General features: G+C 45.0%; 2 non-coding genes across 2 annotated transcripts; one reads left to right on the top strand and one right to left on the bottom strand.

Moving 5' to 3' along the window:
• Positions 1 to 6,497: 6,497 nt before the first annotated feature.
• LOC114203924 (small nucleolar RNA U3) lies at positions 6,498 to 6,710 on the top strand. Its single transcript, XR_003608077.2, has one exon. It is a non-coding gene; the product is annotated as a small nucleolar RNA U3 (small nucleolar RNA).
• A 12,251-nt stretch (positions 6,711 to 18,961) lies between these two features.
• LOC148161929 (U1 spliceosomal RNA) lies at positions 18,962 to 19,124 on the bottom strand. Its single transcript, XR_015767281.1, has one exon. It is a non-coding gene; the product is annotated as a U1 spliceosomal RNA (small nuclear RNA).
• Between the last annotated feature and the right edge of the window lie 6,846 nt (positions 19,125 to 25,970).

Genomic DNA, 25,970 nt, shown 5'->3' with positions numbered 1-25,970 from the left:
GTGGATTTCAGGAACAGCTTATTAAGCTTCACGAGGACCCTAAGACTAACATGCGACCACAGGACCTTTTCTCCCAGACACACCACACGGCTCCCATGAGAACATTTCCTGGGCATTTCTGTTTGCGTAATAAGTTCTTGATTTTGAAGATGTTCAGTTTAGTAAACCTTCCTGTGTATCTACCCCAGCAGCTGCGTGTTTCTGGTGTAGACACTGAGGCTGTGCTCTGAGGCCAGCGTGGTTGACCCTTTCAGACCGTTCCTGAAGTTCACCTTCGCCAAGGAATTTTAAAGCTTTGGCTTCTCAGAGGTGATCTCCAGTTTTGGAGCATGTTGGGGACTTCCTTCCAGGCCAGGCCAAATGTGGCTTTGCCAACAATACCTGGTTATCAGCGGGGTTCTTTTTCGGCCTAGTCTCAGGTTGACCACTGGGCCTTTGTCTTGCTCAGCCACGTTTCTGACATTTTTCTTCTTCCCATCTTTTCACATCCATCTTTTCTGATGTTATTTCAGCTCCTTTAAGCAGCATATGGGTGGATGAATCCTATCTCAAAATCTGTCTTTTAACTGTAGTATTTTATCCGTTTACATTTACTGTGATGACTGATGAATTCAGACCTAGTTCCAACAACAGTATTTTGTACTCTCTATTTATTGCAGTTTTCTTTGACATTTTTTTCCCTTCTTTTCAGTCTCCTAGCACAGACTGAGTAACTGATCAAAGTTCCTTTATTCCCTTTACTTTTGCTGCTGGTATGGAAGTCCCCCATTCAAGTGCAGTTCTTTTCATGGCCGACCGTAAGCTTTGACGTGCACACTTGCTTTAGTGAACTCTGGACCTCAGGACTGTGCCTGCTACCCTCCCCCCGCCCCCAACAGCGTGAAGACATTGAAACCTTGCAGTTTGACCACTTACTCTATTTTCTAACATGCTGTTTTCAGTATTTTACTTTGGCCTTATCTTTAAACCTCCCTAAATTAGTAATCCTGGTTATTTTTATTACAAGAACTAGTTCTCCATATGTTTACTGGTATTTTGATCCCTGCCTCTTGATTCTCTGCCTTTGCTACTCATTTCTTATTGGTCAACAGCTTCTTTCCAAAAGTCTTTAATGCTGTGAGTGGTAACATTTCTTTCAATCTTTATTTGTCTGAGAATGTTTTAATTTTGTCTTTACTTTTGAACAATAGTTTATTGTAATGTAGAATTTTAGATTTTCTTTCCTCATAAGTCCGTAAAGATATCGTTCCATTCCCGTGGGCTTTTATTATGGCTGAGGAGAAGTTGCTCTCTGCTCTGATTATTGTTTCTTTGTAGAGAATCACTTGCTCCTCGGCTGCTATTACACTTTTCTCTTTTTCTTGGGCAATATTCATTTTACTATGTTGCATCTGGTAATGGGTACATTTCACCTGTTTTCTGTGTTGAGTTTGTGTACATCCCGGTGGGTGTAGACTTGGGTTAGAATTTCTAGCAAGGCTTGCTTTCTTCATTCACAGCCAAGCTACACTAAGCTCTCTTGCTGTTTCCCTGGCCTAGCAGAAGTGAAATTGCTGGAGCAAGGTGTCTGAGGAAGTTCAAGACACATTGTCACATTGCCCTCCAATTAAAATACTACTCTCACCACGAGTTCATAAACACAATTTCCCAGTTTTCTTGTTAACCTGGACAAGTGGTTTTCAACTGGGGGCAATTTTGCTGCCCAGGAGACATTTTGCAATGTCTGGAGACATTTTTGGTTATCTCAACTGGGGATGGGGTACTACTGGAATCTAGTATGAAGAGGCTGGGATGCTGCTGAGCATCCTTCAAGCACAGGAACCTCTCCCGCAAACAAAGGGTAGCCCAACTCTAACGTCAGTTGTGCAGAGGTCGAGAAGCTCTGCTCTAGATCAAAGCCTCTTGAGGGCAAGGACTCAGATGGACTAATCCAGGTCTGTATGTCCTTTCTGTCTCTCCTACTGCCTGGTACTTAATAGTGACTCAGTGAGCTTTACAAAATGCCAAACAAACATTAACTTTTGAAATAATTCTTGTCAATATGACAGATGAAAAATAGTATCTTGTTTTAGTTTGAATCTGTTAGTTACCTGTATTTCTTCTTTTGCAAAGCAACCATTCATTTTGTTTGCTTAGGTGAACATACTAATACCTGTCTATCTACAATTGGGACCATGAAGATTAATTGGATCAATTGAGCATAGTACTTGCAGATACACTCTGAATAGTACAGAATGTCAGACAAATAAAGACTTTATTATCACTGCATACTGTCCAAGCAGCCCCCATCCTTAGGAAGGGGCCTGAGACTCTGTGGCTGGGTGCTCGCTGCACATGGAGAAGTGGAGCACTGGAGTCCAGCCAGCACTCTCCTTCAGACAGAGTCACCGCATGTATGTACCTTGGGGGAGGCCCCCACCTCTGTTCACATTGACTGCTTGATATTTTCCCAGATGCTTTCACCTTTCTACTGGTCCTGACAGTACCCTGTGACAGGTGCTGAGAGGGCTGTTGTCGGCAGGTGAGGATCTGAGGCCAAGAGCACCAACACCGGCAATTTCAGAGGGTGATGAGTTCTCACACATGGATGCAGCTTCTATACTCCTGCCCCTGGCTTTTCCCTAGGGTCCAGCATTAGAGGAGGTATGGATAGGGCCTCATCTTGGTGAGCTTCCTTTTAGGGCCCAGAACTGAGAGCTGATGTGGAACACTGGAAAGGCATCCGTGAAAGGACATAACTGATTGCCTCCCACAAAGGTACCAACTCCACCAGAGCATAGGCTGACCTTGGGGAAACATTGTGGCTCTCTCTCCATCCTGTGTTTCCATGAAGCACAACCCAGAAAAGCAAGAGTTAGATTTGTCACCTAAGGCAAAGGAGACAAAAGCAAAAATAAACTGTCGGGACCCATCAAAATAAAATCTTCTAAACAGCAAAGGAATACATCAACAAAACAAAAAGACAATCTACTGAATTGGAGGAGATATTTGTAAATGACATATCTGATAAGGGGTTAGTATCCAAAATAAATAAAGAACATATAGAACTCGGGGCGCCTGGGTGGCTCAGTTGTTAAGCGTCTGCCTTCGGTTCGGGTCATGATCTCAAGGTCCTGGGATTGAGCCCCGCATTGGGCTCCCTGCTCAGCGGGAAGCCTGCTTCTCCCTCTCCCACTCCCCCTGCTTGTGTTCCCCCTCTCGCTGTGTCTCTCTGTCAAATAAATAAATAAATCTTAAAAAAAAACACATACAACTCAACACCCAAAAACCCAAATAATCCAATTAAAAATAGAAGACATGGATAGACATTTCTCCAGAAAAGACATATAGATGGCCAACAGACAGGTGAAGAGATGCTCAACATCATTCATCATTGAGGAAATGCAAATCAAAACCACTATGAGGTTATCACCTCACACCTGTCAGAATGGCTAAAATCAAAAACACAAGAAACAAGTGTTGGTGTGGATGTGGAGAAAAAGGAACCCTCATGCACTGTTGGTGGGAATGCAAACTGGTGCAGCCACTGTGGAAGACAGTATGGATGGTCCTCAAAAAATTAAAAATAGAATTATCATGTGACCCAGTAATTCTACTACTGGGGATTTACCCAAAGAAAATGAAATTAGTGAAAACACTAATTTGGAAAGATATATGCCCCGTATCTTGTTTATTACAGCATTATTTCCAATAGCCAAGATATGGAAGCAACCCAAGTGTCCATCGAAAGATGAATGGATAAAGAAGATATATATATATATATGTGTGTACACACACACACACACACACACACACACACACACATATCTATATCTATCTATCTATCTGTCTATCTATCTATTTATACCATGGAATATTATTCAGCCAAAAAAAAGAATGAAATCTTGCCATTTGCAAGGACACAGATGGAGCCAGAGTGTATTCTGCTAAGTGAAATAAGTCAGTGAGAGAAAGATAAATACCCCATGATCTCACTCCTATGTGGAATTTAAGAAACAAAACATGTAAGCAAAGGAAATAGAAAAGGGAGAGAGACAAACCAGGAAAGAGACCCTTAACTATAGAGAACTAACTGATGGTTGCCGAGGGTAGGGGGGCTTGGGGGATGGGTGAGGTGATGGGGATTAAGAAGTGTACTTGTGGTAATGAGCACTGGGCAATGTATGGAAATGTTCAATCACCATGTTATATACTGGAAACTCATGGAACTGTATGTTAACTATACTGGAAAAATATTTTTTAAAAATTTGGAACAATTTTAAAAAGGTGGACCATGGCTTGCTAGATTTCTTTGAGTTGACCTCATGCCATTGACCTGTGGTTGTATTCCTGGAAGCAAACATGGGCAGTTCGAGGTCATGGGTCAATGATGGATGATGTCCACAGTAGATGTGTGCAGTGGTGTTCAGTGGCATAGAAGCTGAGGTTGAGGAGAGAGAAACAGGCAGGCAGGGGAAGTGGTGCCCTGAAGCACCTCTTCACTTCTTCAGCACAGGTTCCCCCCTAGATCTTAGGAGCCAGAGACTTAGGAGGTCGCTGTAGCACTGATAAAGGCAATTGTCCACCTTTAATGTTTGTGGGTCCTGCCCCTGGGCTCCCAAGGAAGCGATGCTTTCACATTTACCAAGGTCAAAATGAATCCACAAAACCTCAATGCATGGGCTCTATTTCACCCCAAGCACACATTGGACATCTGCTTTATGAAAGAAAAGAACCCAAAAGGAGCATTCTGGAAAAGATAAGAAAAAGGAAGACACTTCCCTGGTTCCCATAACATTAAAGCCATACAGCCCTACATGTACTAGAAATTTAAGACCGGGAAATGCAGTGACTTTCTACAATGTCTTTTGTATAAAAATTTGTCACTTTTTATGTAAAAAATATATTTTGGTATATAACCCTTTATCAAAATTTCCTTTGTCATGACACTCTCTCCTGGTAAAGATTCCCTGTCCCATGCAGCTGTACTAATCAGTGCTCAGGTAAAACTCACAACCTTTTATTTTTTTTTTTTTTTGAGTTTGAGCGCCATGTGGGATGCAGAGATTACTTAAAAAGAAAATAATTGAAAAGAAGTAAAATTAAAAGAAAAATTTTAAAAATGTATATGCGTATCAGGAAATTTTATTACTCTCTACTCTCTCACATTGATATATTTACATTGTGTTACTTACACCATTAAGAGCACCTTAATTACTGTAGCTTTACGGTGAGGTTTAAAATTTAGTAAATTTCTCCAATTTAATTCTTCAAGGTTGTCTTGGCTATTTAGGTATGTTGATTTCCAAATACATTTGAGAATTAGCTTGTAAATTTGCCCCCAAACTGCCTTCTCCAGTATGAATCAGAATAATGCTGATTTGATGTTCCAACAAATTTGAGTGGTCTAGTCCATGAATGTGATATATTTTTTCCTAATTATTTAGTATCCTTTAATTTATTTCAGCAAGAGTTTTCAGGCATCTTTGTTACATGTGTCCTCATACATTTAATGAAGGTGGACATGAATCTCCACGCTGTTTATTGAATTTCATTTCCTTTTTTTAAAAATTTCATTTTCTAAATGCTCACTGCTAGTATAGAGAAATATAGTAGATTATTACATGAATGTTGCTGAGGTATAATTTAGGTACAGTAGACGGCATCCCTTTAAAGTGTACAATTAAGGCTGTACTTTCAGAGATCATTTCTTTCTTTCTTTCTTTTAATTTTATTTTATTATGTTATGTTAATCACCATACATTACATCAATAGTTTTTGATGTAGTGTTCCATGATTCATTGTTTGCCTATAACAGCCAGTGCTCCCTTCAATGCTGCCCTCTTTAATACCCACCACCAGGCTAACCCATCCCCCCACCCCCTCCCCTCTAGAACCCTCTGTCTGTTTCTCAGAGTCCATCGTCTCTCATGGTTCGTCTCCCCCTCTGATTTCCTCCCCTTCATTTTTCCCTTCCTACTAGCTTCTCTCTCTCTTTTTTATTATTTTTTAAAATTTTTTATTGTTATGTTAATCAACATACATTACATCATTAGTTTTTCATGTAGAGTTCCATGATTCATTGTTTGTGCATAACACCCAGTGCTCCATGCAGAATGTGCCCTCTTTAATACCCATCACCAGGTAACCCATCCCCCCACCCCTCCCCTCTAGAACCCTCAGTTTGTTTCTCAGAGTCCATCTTCTCTCATGGCTTATCTCCCCCTCCGATTTCCTCCCCTTCATTTTTCCCTTCCTACTAGCTTCTCTCTCTCTCTATTTTTTTAAACATATAATATATTATTTGTTTCAGAGGTACAGGTCTGTGATTCATCAGTCTTACACAATTCACAGCGCTCACCATAGCACATACCCTCCCCAATGCCCATCACCCAGGCACCCCATCCCTCCCACCCCCACCACTCCAGCAACCCTCAATTTGTTTCCTAAGATTAAGAATTCCTCCTATCAGTGAGGTCATAGGATACATGTCTTTCTCTGATTGACTTAATTTCACTTAGCATAATACCCTCCAGTTCATTTCTACAGTTTGTTACTAGAGAATTTTCTCTGAACGTGTAGAGGACCTGAAACCTCAAGGAGGAGGCACATTGTTCTCTCCTGAGCATGAACGTGATTTTAGGTGTTGTTTCCACAGCTGCCCATTGCCACTGATGATCGTTCTTCTCCTCCTTTGGACGGTAAGAGAGAGAGGATGCAGTGTGAGTGCTTTCTCAACAAATAAAAATTAAAAAAGATAAACTGTACAACTAAATGCATTTTCACAGATGTACATACAATTGAAACTACTGCTCCATTCAGGACACAGGGCATTTCTTCTACCTCACAGCTTCCCTTGGGTGGATCCATTGAAGTCTCTCACTGCCTTCACCCTCAGCCCCAGGCAACCACTGGCATCAAAGACGGCTTGATTTTTAACCACGTTATGGAAATGGAACTCTTTTATGCCTACATTCCTCCGTGCAGCCTAAGGATTCTTATATCTATCCATATTACTAATGGATCACCAGTTCAGAATTTTTCATTGCTAAGGAGTATTCCTCTGTATGGATATATTTGGTCTGTACATTCACCTATTTATGGCCATCTATGCAGTTTCCTGGGTTTGGCCATGGGGAATAAAGCTATGATGAATATTCATGTGCAGTTTGCTGTGTGGCCATATTGTGTAAATCCTTAGGAGAGGAATGGCCGTTCACGTGATTGGTAAATGTTTATCTGTGGTTCAGCTTTTCTCGGTGGTTGGACCATTTTTCATTCCCACAAGTGTATGAAACGTCTAGTTACTTTACATCCTCACCACATATGTTTTCGGTCTTCGTAATTTTAGCCACGGGGATGGTTGTGTAATGGTAACTCACTGTAGTATTAATTTATCTTCCCAATGGCTGAGTGTACCGTCGAAAACTGACCTCTGTGCTTCAGAGCCAAAATATAAGACGAAGACAGAGTTTGGAATATTGAGGAACAATAGCTTTATTGCTTTTCGGGGCACAGGGGGCTAGAACAGGCCAAGGCCCTCAAAAACTGTAAGTCCCCTCCCCCTGAAGGAAGGGGCGGGGGGGGTGTTTTATTTTGACAGAAATTGTGTGCATGCTGCCAGCCTCCTTCATCCTGTCTTTAGGGTGGTACCAGGCTCCTGAAACAAAAGGCTTAGAAGGGAGGAGCAGAGGTTTGCAGAAGAGAAGGAAAAGGTTACTTAGTTTAAGATGGAGCCTTGCAGAGACATTAGTGAATCCCTTTTGATTTATGTTCAACTTCATGCTTTTCAATGGTTTCAAGTGGAGCATCTTTTCAAGTGCTTTTTGGCCATTTGTGTATCTTCTTTTGTGAAGCATTTCTTCTTCAAGTCTTTTGACCAGGTTTCCTATTGCATTGTCTTATCAGACACAATATGTGTCAGAACATTACACTGAAAACTGCAGAGCACTACTTCCAGAAATTAAAGAACTAAATACATGGGGAGATAAAATTTGTGGTGGATTGGAAGACTCATTATGGTTAGAGGACAATTCTTCCCAAATTGATCAAAAGATCTAATACAATGCCAATCAACCTTCTAGCAGACATTTTAGTAAGTATTTCTAAGCTGATCCAAATGTTTATATGGAAATGGAAATGATCTTAAATTATCAAAGCAATGTTAAGAAGAAGGAGAAAGCGACAGACTTACATTGTCTATTCCAGAATTACTGTATAAACCTTTTGTGCAATTTAAAAGTGATTTGTCCGATTATTATTCAGTATAAGAGTTTCTGCGCATTCTCACTGCAGCTTGGAAGTTGCTTTACCCCTTTTTCACTGTAGCTACTTGATCTATACTTTAGCCAATAGTTCCAAAGTTTTTAAGTGGAGAGAGAATACTGAAGCTAGAAAGTATTTCACTTAACAGAGAGAAAGACTAATCCCTGATCATTAGGGCAAGGATGACCCTACAAGACTTAATGAACTCGCCTCTATTTTCCAGTTGGCCAAGACAAAGTGGGGAGCTACTGATACCAGCAGTTTCCTCTGCAGACCTTCATAGTGTTGACTGCTTTGGGTTTACATGGAACCTAGGTGTTGGCTGTGTCCTGAGAGGCTGAAATTGAGTTGAGGCCCAGGGTCCCTGGGTCAGGACAGGTCATCCAGCTGTTGGAAAACACGGAGGGAGACCAGGCCATCCCCAGGCAGCACTGGCCACTTCCTCCAAGGAATCCACCACCACTACACTTTTCATGACTTCTGGTAACTAGACTGAGAGCCCCACGACAATTGGGATAATGTTTTACTCATCTCTGTACTCATGACTCCTAGGACCAAACCAAGCACTGAGGAAGCTCTCGGAGACATTCCTTCATGGATCTGATAAAGGGGGTGGCAAATTTCTAATCTCAACTACATTCCTGTCCCAAATACATGCACGAATGCTCTCTGCTTTCTTCCAGGAGGCAACAAATACCCTTCCTTCCAGAGGAGCCTGCCCTACACTCTCAATGCCCCATGACACTCCCCTGTGGTGAGCTCTGATGAAGAGGGACTGTCCTCTTGGATTCCTCTCAATGGTTCTCTCAGTAGGAAGAGATGTCTTCGGCCTAGCCCCCTCCCCCCTCCATCCTCTGCACTGCCACCATACCCCAGGTTAGGAGAGCTACAACAGTTTTTAAAATGATTTTATATATTTATTTGAGAGACAGCGTGAGGGAGAAAGCAAGAGTGAGAGAGAGACAGAGAGAAAGAGAACAGCTGGGGAAGGGACAGGGGGAAGCAGACTCCACTGCTGAGCAGGGAGCCACCCCCCTCAATGGGGCTTGATCCCTGGAGCCTGGGATCATGACCTGAGCTGAAGGCAGGCTCTCGATGAACTGAGCCACCCAGGGGCGCTGAGCTACAAGATTTTGTTTGCATTCTTCCTCTCACTGCTTTGACCTCCTCTGTGAAATCTTATTGATGTCAGAATTCCAAGTTCATAACAGAGACTAAGGAAAATGAAACACTCAACACACGGTCAAGACAAAGGTGTGTAAAGTCTTTGACAACCATAAATTCAGAAGAATATAATTGGTATCACTGCCTCAGAGGCAAGGGTCTCCTAACCTGGCCCTTCCTGACCTTAGGGTAGAACTCTTTGTGGTAAGAATGGACAAGTCCAACCTTTATCCAAACATCACTGATCCCTCTAAGCCCACACTTACTTGGAGAACATCGACCGTGAGGGAGCTCCAAGGTCAAAGCTAGGGGTCTGGGGCAGAACCTCATGGTCACATCGTCCACCTCTTTTTTTTTTTTAAGATTTTCTTTATTTATTTGACAGAGAGAGACATAGCGAGAGAGGGAACACAAGCAGGGGGAGCGGGAGAGGGAGAAGCAGGCTTCCCGCCGAGCAGAGAGCCCCATGCGGGGCTCGATCCCAGGACCCTTAGATTACGACCTGAGCTGAAGGCAGACGCTTAAAGATGTAGCCACCCAGGTGCCCCTCCTCCTCCTCCTCCTCTTGGAACTGGTGCTTCCCTGCAGTACAAACCAACCCCGATCCATTCCGTGGGGCTCCTCGGGAGGTGCACAGGTTCACTGTGGACAAAGTTACTCTCCTCGTTCTCCTTGCTCAGCTCAGGCTGCTCCTTGCAGAGTTGGATGCCGCTGTATGCATTCCTCAGTTTCCCCTGATTTTTCTGGACCCAACTTGTCCTTCTTCTTACCTCCTTTGGGCAACCACCTGCTCCACCATTGCCTTGTCCTTCTTTGCGTTATTCTCATCCTCCAAACCTGCTGATTTTCTGTCTCCCAAATGCTCCCTCTGTTCTCTGTTTTCAGTGTGGGCTCAGCTCAGGCTCCTGCAAGAGACACACAGTGAAGGGACCAAGTCAGGTCTCAGCTGCAGTCCCCAGGGCTGCTTCAAAGGCACCGCAGACCCTTGTGCACTCACAGAAACTGAGCAGGAAGGGACCGTGGAGAATTTGAATAACAACCTTATCTTACATATGAGGAAGCTGAGCGCAGAGAGATGAAGAGATTTTCCCAAACTCCTTCAGCACTTGATGGCAGCACGGCCCCCACACAGGACTTGGCTGCGAGCTTCCCTGTGGAGTCTCCTAACGTACCCTCTGGGAAGGCACATCTGAATTTCAGGGGACACTTAAATTAGAAGTTCAACTTAAAAATAAATACTTTTTAGGAGACTTTGGATCAAATGTAGATATTTCCACTGTTAAAAATACCAGAAATTCCTTCCTGGGGACAAATCTTTTTCCCAGGTATATAATTCTGTTACTTCTTTCCTTTACAAATCATTGGCTAAGATATTAGGATCACAAAAAAGGTATGCAGGGAAGGAGAAGTTCCTCTGTTACCTGTCCTGGTCTCCCAGCTTAAGTAAGAATTAAGTTTCACTGAGACATTGAATACGCATGGAGAACGGATATTGAAATGGAGACCCTTAAAGAAATATAAAGTATTAAGGCAGACAGTTTTTATGCATTTTAGACAAGGAGAAAATACATTTCTCAGGGATTTGGGGGAGTTTTAATTTAGAGAGTGTCTAGACCGAATTTAGAAACCCTGGTGAGAAGGATGTCTTTTTACTTCTTAGTACAGGGGGTGCCTTTTTCATATGGGAGATTGGTTTCCTGCTTTCAGGGAGACAGAGGAGGGTTTGAGTGTCCTGGTACCAGTTTCTTTTTGGGTAGCTTCAATTCAAAATAATCAATATTGTCGACCTCAGAGAGTCGGGGACCTGGGGTGGCGAAGGAACTGAGAAAAAGAGACTACCGCGGCGCCTGGGTGGCTCAGTTGGTTAAGCGGCTGCCTTCCGCTCAGGTCATGATCCTGGATTCCAGGGATCGAGTCCCGCATTGGGCTCCCTGCTCAGCAGGGAGTCTGCTTCTCCCTCTGACCCTCCCCCCCTCATGCTCACTCTCTCTCTATCTCATTCTCTCTCTCAAATAAATAAATAAAATCTTTTAAAAAAAGAAAAAGAGACGACAGTATAGCGAGGCACAGGGGACCCCAAGCAAACAGCCCGAGGTCCTGAGGTTTATTTTCCATAATCTAATATACCTTCTACAGTGATATAGTACTATAATGATTTACAGCAGGGGCTTAGTAAGGCGCATCTTCCACGTACACAGGGTTAGTCAAGTGAAGCAATGGCAGTGGAGAAGGAATAAAGAAATCTGCAACTGGCTGTGATCAATTAATTGTAAACAGCATTGTACTCGGTCTTTAACACAGGATAAGAAAACAAAAAAGGGAATGCACAGTGTGCTGTTACAGCTGGCTTCCTATCTACAAAACATCTTCTGCTGTGTACTTTAGATCAGACCACACACATCCCAAGGGCATTTCACTCTGATCCTTTCAGGTTATTTTTAACCCTGCAATCTCGAGTTTTCTCAGAGATCTTGGAGTCTGAATGAACATGCACCAGTGGTCGTTGTGGCATTCTGTTTCCCCCAAATATGCCATTGTGGTACATTTTGGGCAATCTGACCTTGGCGCCTATGGGTACTATGGTTTCTCTCCGCCTTGCTCATTACTCAGTGCCTATTTCAGAGAGAAGGCTAAACATATCATTCTTAGAAATACCAAGGTGGCTCTCTCGGTTCAGCGTCTGACTCTTGATTTCAGCTCAGGTCATGATCTCAGGGTCATGCGATTGAGCCCCAGTTTAGCCTTCATGCTCAGTGCAGTCAGCTTGGGATTCTTTCTTCCTCTCCGTCTGCCCATCACCCCTGCTCTAAATAAATAAATAATATTTAAAAAAGAAATACAAAATAAATCCCATGACCTTATGTGAAACTAATACAATGCCTATGTTAAGTGGACCAGATTAGTTTAAAAATTATTTTAAAGCGCACCTGGGTGGCTCAGTTGTTTAAGTGTCAGTCTTTGGCTCAGGTCAGAATCCCAGGGTCCTGGGATAAGCCCGTATGTCCAGCTCCCTGCTCAGTGGTGAGTCAGCTTCTCTCTGTTCCTCTTCCACTACCCCCACCACCGCTCCTGATATCTCAAGTACTCTCTCTCAAATAAGTAAATTAAAAAATTTTAAAAAGGAATGCAATGGTCCTCTCTGGAATCAACCCACACATAAGCATGCTTTCGTTTTGCTGCACCCCAGTCCCCCTTTCTCTTTATTACCTATCTGACCTACATCCTTCCCCCAGCGATGGAGACAGCTCAGATGCACTGCTTCACCTGGTGGTGGGGCCAAAGAGAAGTGCACACATGGTTAGAATGGGCTGCCTTGAGAGTCAGCCGAAACGTAGCTACAGGCAGTTAGAAACAAGCCTAAAGTACCATTAGGAATAAGCACTACAATATTTAGCGGTACAGATTTTAGGTGTGGTATTGATATCACCTTCCTTGTACAAATGTGTTTAGACTCAAGCATGAGACTATGGGATCAGACAAAATGAAAGAAAACTGTGTCAAGTGTGAAGATACTAAGTTACCAAAGTTATTCTGAGTTGTATAATTAGTTTGTCCCTTAGCCCCTCATTTCCACCTGCAGAACCTAGAAGACGTGCAACAGAGTCTCCACTTGCCATCAAAGTCAATCTGAGGACACAATAATTTAAACTGTTAACCCAAACTTTCCATTTTTTCTTAACCTGTGTTGAATACCAGGCATTTCGATTGCCCATTCCCATTTCCAGGGAGACTGCAGTGAGGACGGAGAATAATGTGGTGCATCCAGGTAACAGTCTGTTTCTTGGTCCGCTTCTGTGCTCAGCATGTCAACTTTTGTCTGCCAGTGGACCTCTAACCACACAGGGGAAACCCAACAAATATTAAAAGTGTAGGTTCTCTAGGTTAATCTACATTTAGGATTCTGTAGTGCTCAGAATGGCTCTTGAACTGCAAGGACCAAGGTAAATGCCCCCTCCTTACCTTAGGGGGAGTAATTCTGATTCCTGAAGCATGCACCTCTTCGTTTTCTATTTATTATTATTTTTTTTAAATTTCAGCTAGGCTCCATCACCTACGTGGGACTCTAATGCATGACCCTGAGATGAAAGTTGCAAGCTCTACTGACCGAGGCAGCATGCGTCCCCCCCAGGACCTTTGATGCAGGCAAATACCATGATTTTCATATTGGAAAAGTACTGCAAACTGTGGGACATGCCTTCAATCCGCTCCACTCCTTCTGGGCATGTTTCGTGAGTTCCGACTGTGTGCGAGTCCTCTTTCCCACCCACCCATAGAAGGGCATATACATGGAAAATGTGCCCATCCATAGAAGACCCTCTAGGATCCCAACCCAGATCCGCTGGGATCCCTGGGGTCTTTTCTGTGTTATGCTCTCCTGCTCTCAGTGTGTTTCTGCCTCTAAAGGCACCTGTGAGCAGGACTGCCCTGGGGCTCCTGGAGCTCCTTTGTACCCAGTCCCAGAGAACGGGGAGTACATGCCGTATATGACCACAGCCCCCATGTATCTCCCCTCCCCAAAGGCACTCAGCCTTTCACTAACAGGTGCAGCAGGGTGAAATCTCCATTCCTGGCCCAGGGGAGACTAACTCTGAAACACAAGTGTCCCCTAGGCTCTCCTAAACCTGTCAGGACAAAGCTCCCCCACAGCTGTTGCTGGAAATCACAACTTACACAGCAATGAACTCAAAATGGTCACAGATCTAAGTATAAGAGCCAAAACTATTGTGCAAGAGGACTACATGGGAGAAAATGGTCAGGAATTCACAGTAAGCAAAGAGTTCTAAGTCACTACGGCAAGAGCACGATACGTAAGAGAAAATTGAAGAAGAAGAAGTTTTTGCATCAAACATTGCCACTGAGAAAAGGAACAGAGAAGCCACTGATTAGGAGAAAATATTTGTGGATTAAATACCCAATGGGGACTCACGTTCACGAGAGACAAGAGGACTTTGAACTCACTCAATGGGCAGAAGCAACACACTCGTTTAAGCCAGTATAAGAGTCGAATACACATGTACCAAAGGAGACACATAAAAAGGTAATCAATGTTATTAGTAATATGTTATTATTTCTCAAAGAAATGCAAGGAAAACCAGGTACCATTTTACACCAACTAGTGTGCTTACGTCCCAAAGACGATACCAAGTGTTGCTGAGGATGAGCAGAAACTGGACCCTCCTATATTGCTGGTCGCAACGTAAAATATAACAGCTCCTGCAGAAGCCACTTTGAGAGTTCTTAAGAGTTCAGCACAAGCTTGCCATAGGACCCAGCCATTCCACAACTAGGAATCTATCTGAGAGAATAAAAACATATGTCCGCTCAAGTCTCGTCAGAAATGTTCCGGGCAGCGTTATTCACAATGGGCAAAAACTGACAGCAACACAAAGGGCCATCGGCTGGTGAATGGACAAACCAAATGTTTCCTATGTGTACCATGGCATCTATTCCGCAACAAAAGGCACAGAAATCTGATCCAAGCTACAGCATGGAGGAACCTCAAAAGGATGCTAAGTGAAAGAAGCCAGTCACCAAGAACTACAGACTGTCTCATTCGGCTTATGTAAAATGTGCAGAAAGGAGCAATGCACAGAGACAGAAAGCAAATCAGTGCTGCTTGGGGCTGGAGGAGGGAGCGGAGACTGTCTGCAGAGGGGCTGGAGGGAGTGTGGGAAGGTGAAGGAAGCCTCTGAAACACACTAGGGCACTAGCTGAACAACTCTGTCATTGTTGACAATGGGTGAAATTTATTGTATGTCAATTTCACTTAAAAAAAAAAGAAAGAAGGCGACCCTCGCACATCAGTGGGTCCTGGGGTCCCCAGGCAAACACTGCCTGGTGAGGGGCCACATCCTGGAGTCCCAGCAGGTGGTGGCTCAGAGCCTGGTTTCTGACCTCCCAGCTGGAGTCAGGGGTTCAGTGACTGTGCCTTCAGTCTCAGGCCCTGGCAGTTCCCCTGGAATCCACCAGGCGGCAGACTACTTAAGGGAACAGACCTTCAGGTGGCCCAAGGACACCAGGGGGAAGCAAGCAAAGATAGGGCACCAGCTGGCTGGAGATTCCTAGAGGAAGTGAAGGCTGCAGGACCCAAGGAAGCTGCTGGCAAGATCTGGATGGATCTTAAGTAGGTTTGGTCCCCTGGGTGGGCTCTAAGCACTAAGCTTTAGGTTAACATCCAAAGGTTCCCTTTGATGCTCCCTCCTGCAGTGGCACTGAGGCTCCCCCCGTGGAAGCTCAGCATAGGGAAAAGAACCTGTGCTGCTATTCACCTTCTTCTGAGTCGAAATGGAACACTTGGGCTGCGTTTAGGGGAATCTGCCCTTTTCTGGCCCTCTATGTAGGGCCAGCTCCTGGGTGCTGAACCATCCCTGCAGGAGGCTAGAAGAGGCACTCTGGTCCTTCACATTGGAGCTGGGCTTGCAAAGAAGGGTTCCTGCTAATCCATATTTCCCTGGCCCTGGCTGAGCATCCTGGTCCAAGATCAGGGGCTGCAGTGGCCTAAAATAGGGACTTCCTACATGTCACTGCTCCTCTCTGGAAAGTCCAAAGGCGGCCCATGGTAGTGGTGGGGGGAGGGGAGGGCATAGAAACCTATACTCTGTCAAAACATCATCCACAGTGAAGATTTAAAAACAATGTTAGAGGACAGATCTCATATTATGTAGTCGGTGGTGCAGTAACAGCTCTGCGAGGTGAAAGAGGGTAGCTACACTAGTAATCAGCCTAACATAATTTATAGAGTCGTCCAATCCCTGTGTTGCCATGTGAAACTGATCTCACATGGGGAATCAGTTATGACTCAATTGTTTAAAAACCTGAAGGTGAGGGGAAAACATTTGAAAACGAAGCAATAAAACTATAGTTGACTGGGGAACAACATGGCTTTGAATTTTAGTGAACAATGTCGGTCCACTCATGGGTTGATTATTTTTTTTTTTTTTTTACAAATACAGTCTAGTACAAATGTAGAAATACATTTTCTCTTCCTTATGATTTTCTCAATGATATTTTCACTCTAACTCACTGTATCAAAAGAATAAAGTACATAATTCAAGTAACCCACAAAATATGTATTAATCAACCGTTTTTGTTATCTGTAAGACTTCAGTAGGTTATTAGTAGCTATGTTTTCTGGGACTCAAATGTTATACAAAGATTTTCAATTGTGGGACTCTGTACCCCTAACCCCCAGGTTCTTCAAGGGACAATTTGTATCTGGATTTGCAAATGACATACTCCTGTATACAGAAAAATACCAAATACACACACACAGAAACCACGACTATTAGAGTCCATAACCTATTTCAGCAGAGTTGCAGCGTACAAGGCAGACAAATCAGGTGTTTCTATAACCTAGGAATGGACACCGGGAAAGTCAATTAAGAAAAAGATTCCATGGACAACAGCACCCACCCAAATGGTATCGAAGAATAATTGAGTCAAGGAGGCACAAAACCTGTACACTGAAAACTACACAATATTGCTGCAAGAGATTAAGGAAGACCTCAACAAGTGGAAAGACATCCTGTGTTCATGGATTGGAATGGTTAAGGTGGTTCAGAAGGCAACAGCAGGATCTGCAGATTCTTTTGGATTCCTATTGAACGTTTTTCTTCTGCCTTCCCTAATCACCATCAGCCCCTTGCAGTACATTTCCTTTCAGACATTGTGGTTTTCATCTCTTCATGTGAGATTGGGTCCTTTTTTTTTTTTTTTTTTTAACATTTTCCATGTATCTGCTGAATGTTTTCACCAATGGGATGCAGTTAGAACAAATGCTTTCTTGTGCTCTGGTGATTCCCATCTTGCTGTCAGCTCTGGGTCATTTTCAGATGAGTGATCCATCTCTTCAGGAGGGCTCATTTCCCCCCTTTGTCTGCATACCTCAAACTGTTGGATGGAACGCCAGACACTGTGAATGTTACCTTGCTGTTTGCTGGATATTTTTGTGTTTTCTATAATATTGAGCTTTGTTCAGGGATGCACTGAAGTTACTTGGAAACATTTCTGCTGTTGCTTCAATGCATAGTTCAGTGGCCCAGAGCAGGGCTCCGTGGAGGACTCACCATGAGTTCCAGGTACTGTAGCAAGCCCTCCCCCTGTCTTCCACCCTATTCCTCACAAATTAAGAGGGTTACTTTTGCTTAGTCTATCTGTTGGACACAGGCACTATTCCCAGCACCGTGTGAGCACCAGGCCCTGTGGAAAGGATTACCCCCTGACTTGCTGTCCATGCCTCCCCAGGGCCCCTCCACAGCTCTGGCTAGGTGACTTCCTGCAGCTCTGTCCTCCCTGAGACTCAGTCCTGGGTTCTCTCAGATCAGTGTCCTCAATTCCAGGAGCTCCATGGGGCTCCTATTCAAGTTCCCCTCCCCCCAGTGCCTTGCTTGGAAACTCTCTAGAGCCAGTACCTCTGAGCAGCTCTAGGGCTCTGCTCACCATTGTGTTGCCATGTGTCCGGGATGGCTGTCCCCTTTGCCTGATGCCCAGGATCTTGGAAATCTCCACTTCGCGCATCTTGTGTGACGCTGTTGCTCTTTTGTTTAATTGTTTCTGGCAGAAGAGTAACCCGTTGCTGAGTCCCAGTTGGTGTGGCTCCCCTAAGTGAAAATCAAAGTTGGAAGACCCTCAGTTGTAGATTCTGAATAGAGGCCTTTAGGGAGTAGAGAAAAAAAACACCAGCTCTGGTGAAAGCCTGAAGCCAGAAACCCCTTCAAGCTCAGTTTGACAAAGCAATGCAGGTACATCAGTAGGGACAGTTTTGGCTTGAGCCCAAGAGCTGCAGAAGGCCCACGGCCCTTTGTCCTAGAGCTAACCTGCTGTTTGGGAAAGGTCTGTGGTGCCAAACACAGCGGGTTCTTTGTGAGTAGACAGAGGTGCCTCTTTAAAAGCCTGTCGGGGGCATCTGGCTGGCTCAGTCAGGAGAGCAGGGGAGTCTCCATCTGGCTTCATGAGCCCTATCCCTACTTTGGGTGTAGGGATTACTTCAACAAATAAACTTACAATAAATAAACAGTACATCAAGCCGGACCCTCTCTAGTCTCGGAAGGGTCCTCTGGAGCAAGGCTATACTAGGTAGGCTACCAAGTGGCCTAATCAAGGATACGGAGTCTGGGGATTGGGTGAGGCTTTGCAGGGTGCCTGGGGGGATAGGTGGGGAGGGGAGGGAGGAAGGAGAAGGGATGCAAACCCCTGTTCCCTGGGGAATGAAAAGAAAGCACCTTTGCTGGATCAGGGACTGCAAACCACATACTGAAATATAAGCAGAGAAATTGCTCTGCGAAAAACAGAAAAAACCCCGACAGCCAAGGTGGGATGTATGACCAGTGGACAGAAACTGTCCTGCATGCTTTTGATTGAGAAACAGCCAAACCCAGATTCTCAAGAAAGCAGCCCTTAAAAGCAGAGGTGTTTTCTTCAGGGTCCTGGTGTCCCCTGAGTGAGCTTCCTCTTCAGCCCATGTCATCAGCCAAAGTCATGGAAAAGACAAAACAAACAAACAGAAAAATGAATAAGAAAACAAAGGCTATTCTTAAACAACCAACAACAGGTGAAAGAGCAAAAGCAGCCCCCCACTGCCACTGCCACAAATAATGCAGAGGAGTTGTCCATACTCGGGGAAATCGCGGGGGTCAGCATGTCCCTGGTATGATGGAAGGGCCTCCCCTGGGAAAACCACCTGCTTGATCCCGGAGTCTCCCCTGCCGGGTAAGTGTGACTCCCTCCGCCTCCGCCCCACACCAGTCTCACCCCCCTTCCACCGGACACACAGGCTCACTCGCCTAGGCGCACCCCAACACCCTCGGCACCCACTCCTGTCGCAAGCATCCTCACCCTCCACACGACGCTTCCGAATAGGATGGACGCAACAGCGCTGCTACCTCCTCAGCCCCACGAATTCTAAGTTGCAGAACCCCACCGCCATGTTGCCTGGTTTGCATCAGACACGCCCCGTCCGTGAAGTCAAGGGCTTCGCCTCAGTCCCCAACCCCACCCCATCTCCCTGCCCCCCAGCTCCCCTCCCAACTTGGATTTCAGTACTGGTGTTCCTCCTTCTCCTCCTCCAGTCCCCCTTCCCCTTCTCCCTTCCCGTGCCCTGGCTTCCTTCCTCACCTGCCCAGTCTCCTCTGTCTCCTGAATTGGTTACCACTCTTTCCTCTCCCTGCAGCTATGGCCCCCCAAACCCTACACAACCCCCCCCACCCAGCCCAGGGAAGGCTGTGCCAGCCAGAGAGAAACATGAGGGAGGACTTTCCAACAGCCCGCGAAGAGCAGATACAACTCTCTCTTGCTCTCTCTAGCTCTCTCTCTCTTTCCCTTCGGACCCTGGTTGGAGGACACCGAGTGCCATGGCTGCACCTGTACAGTTCAAACCAGTCCCCACAGCCTCCCCCAGGCCTGGACACTGCGGGGGGGAGGGGAGGACCAAAAGTCCGCAACCCCTGGGCCCTCGGGCTGACACCAGCCCACAACACTCCACACGCTGAACACATCCCAGGGCCTGCTTCTTCCCCAGGAGGGCTCCTAGGACAGGGACGGCGCGCCCCCTCGTGGCTTCGCGGGGAGACGCCCAAGGATCCCGCTGTTGAGGGCAGGGCCAAAGGGGACCACTGCTTCTGCTCCCTTAAACCAGGCTCAGCGTTCTCAGCAGGGGGTTAGTGGGGTCCCAGGCTCCCCACTCGGCCACCGCCTGCCCTCCCTCCACCGCTGGGCGCTTCCCCCTGGAGGGGATTTCTGCAGTCAGGTCGGCCTTTGGAGGGAAAATAGCCAGGTCTGGAAAACTAAACAGACTACTTTGAAGAGATTTGGGCAATTGTATGGTCATGGATGGAGCGCCCTAGGGTTCTGATTTGCCTTGTCTTGCTTGCGCCTTGAGGTAGTGGTTTACTTTTCCCGGAATGTTTAAATTAGAAAAGATTGGAGGGTGGAGAGGGGGCGTCCAACTTTAGTTGTCACCTGAGATCAATAGTGTGCTGCTGGGTAGAATAATGCCCCCTCCCTAGGAGCTGTTCAGGCTAATGCCAGGAACCTGTGCACATGTTCCATCCTGCAGCAAAAGGGACCCTGCACAGGTGCTTATGTTAAGGACCTTGAGATGGGGAGATGATCCTGGATTATCCAGGCGGCGCCCTGCAATGACAAGGGGGTCTTAAAACACAAAGAGGCAGAGAAGAGGTCAGAAGGAGGCTGTGTGAGGAGGACTCTGCCTGCTGGGGCTGGGGCTGGGGCTGAGCATGGAGGAGGGGCCTCTAGGAGCTGGAACAGGCAAAGAGACACACTGCCTGCTTAACCTAAAAAATAGCGCCAGGTATTTTACCAGCCAAATTGGGATTCCTGGGGAATAAAAGGGAAAGGTGATGTGGGACAACCAGCTGGTCTGAGGAAAGTCACCTAACCAGAGCTGTGCAGGGTCCCTGGTGTGGCTTGCAGTGAGGTCCTGCTCAGGGCCTCCATGGGAGGAAAGGCCAGCAAGTCAGGGGGCAATCATTTGAAAGCAGTAGAGGGAACAGGACCTGGAGCTCTCCCAGGCAAAATGGCCCCTAATCAGGAGCCAGATCCGTCATCGGAAAATAATCCAGAGCTGACACATGTGAGAACCGCCAGAGAAGGATATGAAAGCTTTTAGTATAAGTTTTCCATCAGTTGTAAATGTTAAACCGAGAAATAGAAAATATAAACAACACCCTCTCTATCTTTAAGAGATGAAAACTACAACGTCTGAAAGGAAATATACTACAAGGTATTGACAGAATTTAGAAAATGCAGAAGAAAAATTTTTGATAGAATTGTATTGACTCTGTAGATCTATTTGCATAGTATTGCCATATGAATTATATTAAATCTTCCAATGCATGCATACAGTTGTTTTTTTCCCCCCATTTGGTCTTTCATCTCTCGCAGAACCATTGCTTCTTATGCTTTTCAGTGAACAAGTCTTGCTCTCCTTGAATGAATTTACACCTGACACTTTTACTGTGTTGTGTGCCATTGTAAATAGAATTGCTTTCTAAATTTCCTTCTCAGATTGTTCATTGCTAGTGCATAGAAACACAACTGATTTTGTATATATGGTACCCTGCAACTTTACGGAATGAGTCTATGGACTCTAATATTTTTGTGTGTGGATGATTTGAGGTTTTTCTATCTTTAGGAGCATGTCCTCTGTAAATAGAGATACAGGTTGACCCTTGACCAATGCGGAGTAAGGATGGTGACTCTCAAGATCAAAAACCTGTGTATAGAGGCGCCGTGAGGGGCGGTAGCAGCGGCGGTGGTGGTGATAGTGGCGGTAGCTGTGAGGGGATTCCGGGAAGATGGTGCTGATTAAGGAATTCCGTGTGGTTTTGCCATGTTCTGTTCAGGAGCAAAGTTCCTGCATTCGTCAGGATGATTGCTCCGGAGGGCTCCTTGGTGTTTCACGAGGAAGCCTGGAACGCATACCCCTACTGTAGAACAAACCATTATGCCTCAGTTGTAACGAGTGTATATATGAAAGATGATTTCTTCATTAAAATTGAAACATGGCACAAACCAGACTTGGGAACATTAGAAAATGTACACGGTTTAGATCCGAACGCATGGAAAACTGTTGAAATTGTCCGCATAGATATTGCAGATCGAAGTCAAGTTGAACCAGCAGACTACAAAGCTGATGAAGACCCAGCATTATTCCAGTCAGTCAAGACCAAGAGAGGGCCTTTGGGACCCAACTGGAAGAAGGAGCTGGCAAACAACTCTGACTGTCCTCAGATGTGTGCCTACAAGCTGGTGACCATCAAATTCAAGTGGTGGGGACTGCAAAGCAAAGTAGAAAACTTCATTCAGAAGCAAGAGAAAAGGATATTTACAAACTTCATCGCCAGCTTTTTTGTTGGATTGACAAGTGGAATGATCTGACAATGGAAGACATTAGGAGAATGGAGGATGAAACTCAGAAAGAACTAGAAACAATGCGTAAGAAGGGTTCTGTCCGAGGCACGTTGGCTGCTGATGTCTAGATGAGTCCCCTGTAGGGTCAGAGACAATATGAAACTGTTTACGTAATCAAGGTCAAGTGAGGGGAACAAGTGCAGCCAGTGATGAGTGAAGAAGGATCTGACCAGTATCTGGCAGTGCTGACGTTTCCCAGATGTGTGCTTGTGATGACATACTCACAGGTTCCCAACCACCTCTGTGTGTGTGTGTGTGTGTGTGTGTGTGTGTGTGTGTGTCTGTGGCTGCATATAAAACACATGTAGAGCTACAGATCAAGATACACACACTTGTGTATATATGTACATACAAACATACTGAAAGGATTAGTACAATTTCTCCAAAGTACTGTACCTATCTTCAAGAATGTTTGGTTGTCTGACTCAGTTGCCTTAGGAGACAATGGCTCCGACTCCAAATCGGAAGTAGGTGTCCACTCCCATCAGTCTGTAAGCCTCGGGTCCTGATTCTGCAACAGAATCTGTAGTCCTTTGTGTCAGCTTCATACCCCCAACAGAGAGTAAATGATCTTTGGTTAAAGTAAAGATTGGTGTGTGTAGCATATTTATGTTAACTCTTTAGGCACTGAACTTAACATCCTGTCAGGTAAAGCTCGCGCAGCTGTGTGACTCACAAGGTCACATTCCCAGTGGCTCAGGTGACATGTCTCAAAGAAACCAAAGCATCCACTCAGTATTAGGTGTCTCTCCTAAAGTTCACTCTTGAAGGGCAAAAATGTGGCTCACAAACAGCTTGAAATGTGTTTGATAAATGTTTGTCTCATAGTTTTTTAAAGTCCAATTACCCAAATGACTTTCAGGACGGTTTGTTGTTTTTGTTTTTCCCAATGCTCTGCCTTTTTGACAGGACCCACGAGTCAATATACACATAGATTTATTCCAATTTGTTTATAATGAACCAGTCATTGTGTACATGACATATAATTCTATACATTCCTTCTTTTACCTGTTTACTTTCAGATGTTGAGATGATGGGAGGTTACTTGCCTCTTCCACTGACATCCTGAATTACAATTCTGCTCTCTGTTTAAAAAAAAAAAAAAGGCTACTTTACCTTGTTATTCATCAAAGTCATCATAGGAGGTGTTTAAATCTGCATTTGGGGGGGCATCATTCCTTTTGAAAGATTTTATTTATTTTGGAGATAGTAAGTGTGAGCTGGGAGAACAGAGAGGAGGGAAAGGTAGAAAGAAACTAAGTAGACCCTGTGCTGAGCATGGAGCCGAATATGGGTCTTGACCCCACTACCACGACATCATGACCCGAGCTAAAACCAAGAGTCAGACCCTTAAGTGCCCGAGCCACTCACGCACCCTTGGTGTTTCTAAGAATAGAAAAGTCATTTTTCGCTCAAGCAAATAGAGGGTAATCTGTGAAGAATGATTGCAGATCATGGACTAAATATTTAGTGTCCAATGAATCCAAAATTTTGCTAGACATGTTTTCCCAAGATTGTGTAAAGTTACTATGAGCCAGCTCACCGGCAACTTCCAAAGCCCCAAACCTTTTTCTCCAAGACCTAGGGCATACTGTCACAAACTCAACCCAGCCCCTTCTTGAACCACATTTCAAGTGATCAGTTTTCTTGCATGACCCAACAGGCAGAGCAACTTTCCAGCTTGTTATGGGCATTAAGGGTCTCCCGTTTCTGTTACCAATGGAAGTAAGTGGTTTGCTTCATTATTTGGCATCTAGAGCCATGATTAGGGTCAAGTTTGTCTCCCCAGAAGTCATTAGGTGCTATTAAATGCAGTAACTTTCCTCCCACTACACTACACTTGACCCCACTCATGTATAATATTCCCTAAAACTTCACTTTCTGAGTAGATCGTTACTCTTTTTATTCAAGGCCCACCCAGGCAGCATTATTAAGATTATTATTAAAATCATGTGGCTTCAGATGCAAGGGTCCCCTACCCTGGCCCTTCCTGACCTTAGGGCACAACTATCTGCAGTAAGAATGGACAACTCCAACCCTTATCCAAACATCACTGATCCCTCTCAGTACACACTTTCTTGGAGGACACCTACAGTGTGGGTAGCTCCAAGTCGGAGCTAGGTGTCTGGGGCAGAGCCTCATGGTAACATCCTCCTCCTCTTGGAACCGGTGCTTCCCAGCAGCATAAACCACCACAATCCATCCTCTGGGGCTCCTCGGCAGGTGCACAGTTTCACCATGGACGAAGTTACTCTTCCAACCTCTTTGCCTAGCTCAGGCTGCTCCTTGCAGAGTTGGATGCTGCTGTATACATTCCTCAGTTTCCCTGGATTTTTCTGAAATCAACTTGTCCTTATTTTTACCTCCTTTGGCAACCACCTGCTCCACCATTGTCTTGTCCTTCCTAGGGTTATTCTCATCCTCCAAACCTGCTGATTTTCTATCTTCCATCTGCTCCCTCCGTTCTCTGTTTTCAGTGTGGGCTCAGCTCAGGCTCCCGCAGGAGACACACAGGGAAGGGACCAAGTCAGGTTTCAGCTGTAGTCCCCAGGGCTGCTTAACAGGCACCTCAGACCCTCCTACACTCACAGAAACTGAGCAGGAAGGCACTTTGGAGAATTTGAATAACAACCTCACCATACAGGAGAGGAAGCTGAGGCCCAGAGACGTGAAGAGATTTTCCCAAACACCTTCAACACCTAGTGGCAACGGTGCCCCCACACAGGCCTTGGCTGCAAGCTTCCCTGTGGAGGCTCCGGAACACACCCTCGAGAACCCCACATTTGAAATTCAGGGAACACTAAAATTAAAAGTTCAGCTTAAAAATAAAAAATTCATTTTCAGGAGACGTTGGATCAAATGTTGGTATTTCCACTGTTAAAAACAAGGCCATTCTGGGGTGCCTGGGTGACTCAGTCATAAAGCCTCTGCCTTTGGTTCAGGTCAGGATCCACAGGGTCCTGGGATCGAGTCCTGGATCGGGCTCCTGCTTGGCGGGAAGCCTGCTTCTCCCTCTCCCACTCCCCCTGCTTGTGTTTTCTCTCTCGCTGTGTCTCTCTTGGTCAAATAAATAAATAAAATCTTAAAAAAAAGGCCTTTCTGGGGACCAATCTTTTCTCCCAATTATATAATTCTGTTACTTATATTAGCTTTTCCATCACTGGCTCAGGGATTAGGATCACAGAACACAAAAGTATTAAATAATACTTACCATAGTCACAAATAAAAGGCACTTCAATGATTATCTATAAAATATCTGACTCCTGTGCTAAAGTTCTCTTTCCTGAGAGCTGGCACTGGGTCTGCCTGCTCACCCCATGTCCCCCGTGCGTCCGAGAGACTGCCAGGTGAAACATTCAGTAAATACTTGTGAAGCAGATAGATAAAATTTACCAGCAATAACGAGCTTTTACTGATCTCCAGTCCCAACCATCTTTCCATTCAAACCCAATCCCGGTTCTGGGCTGAAGCAATAGAAGCACAGCCTTCAGAAAAGCAGTCCAAGATGCCAATAGCAGCTTCACCACATGTCCCATATGCTTTTGTGGATCACTTAATTATCTCTTTGAGCATATTTATCTCGTGTATGATAGAGAATGTAGAATATAACTTCGAGAAGGCAGCATGGACCA

This window comes from Eumetopias jubatus, unplaced genomic scaffold (genome assembly GCF_037043125.1).
Source record: "Eumetopias jubatus isolate StellerSeaLion01/CBP00866 unplaced genomic scaffold, mEumJub1_p1.0 scaffold_39, whole genome shotgun sequence".
NCBI lineage: Eukaryota > Metazoa > Chordata > Mammalia > Carnivora > Otariidae > Eumetopias > Eumetopias jubatus.
The sequence above is the reverse complement of the archived record's forward strand: the minus strand, read 5'-3'. Positions and strand labels throughout refer to the sequence as shown.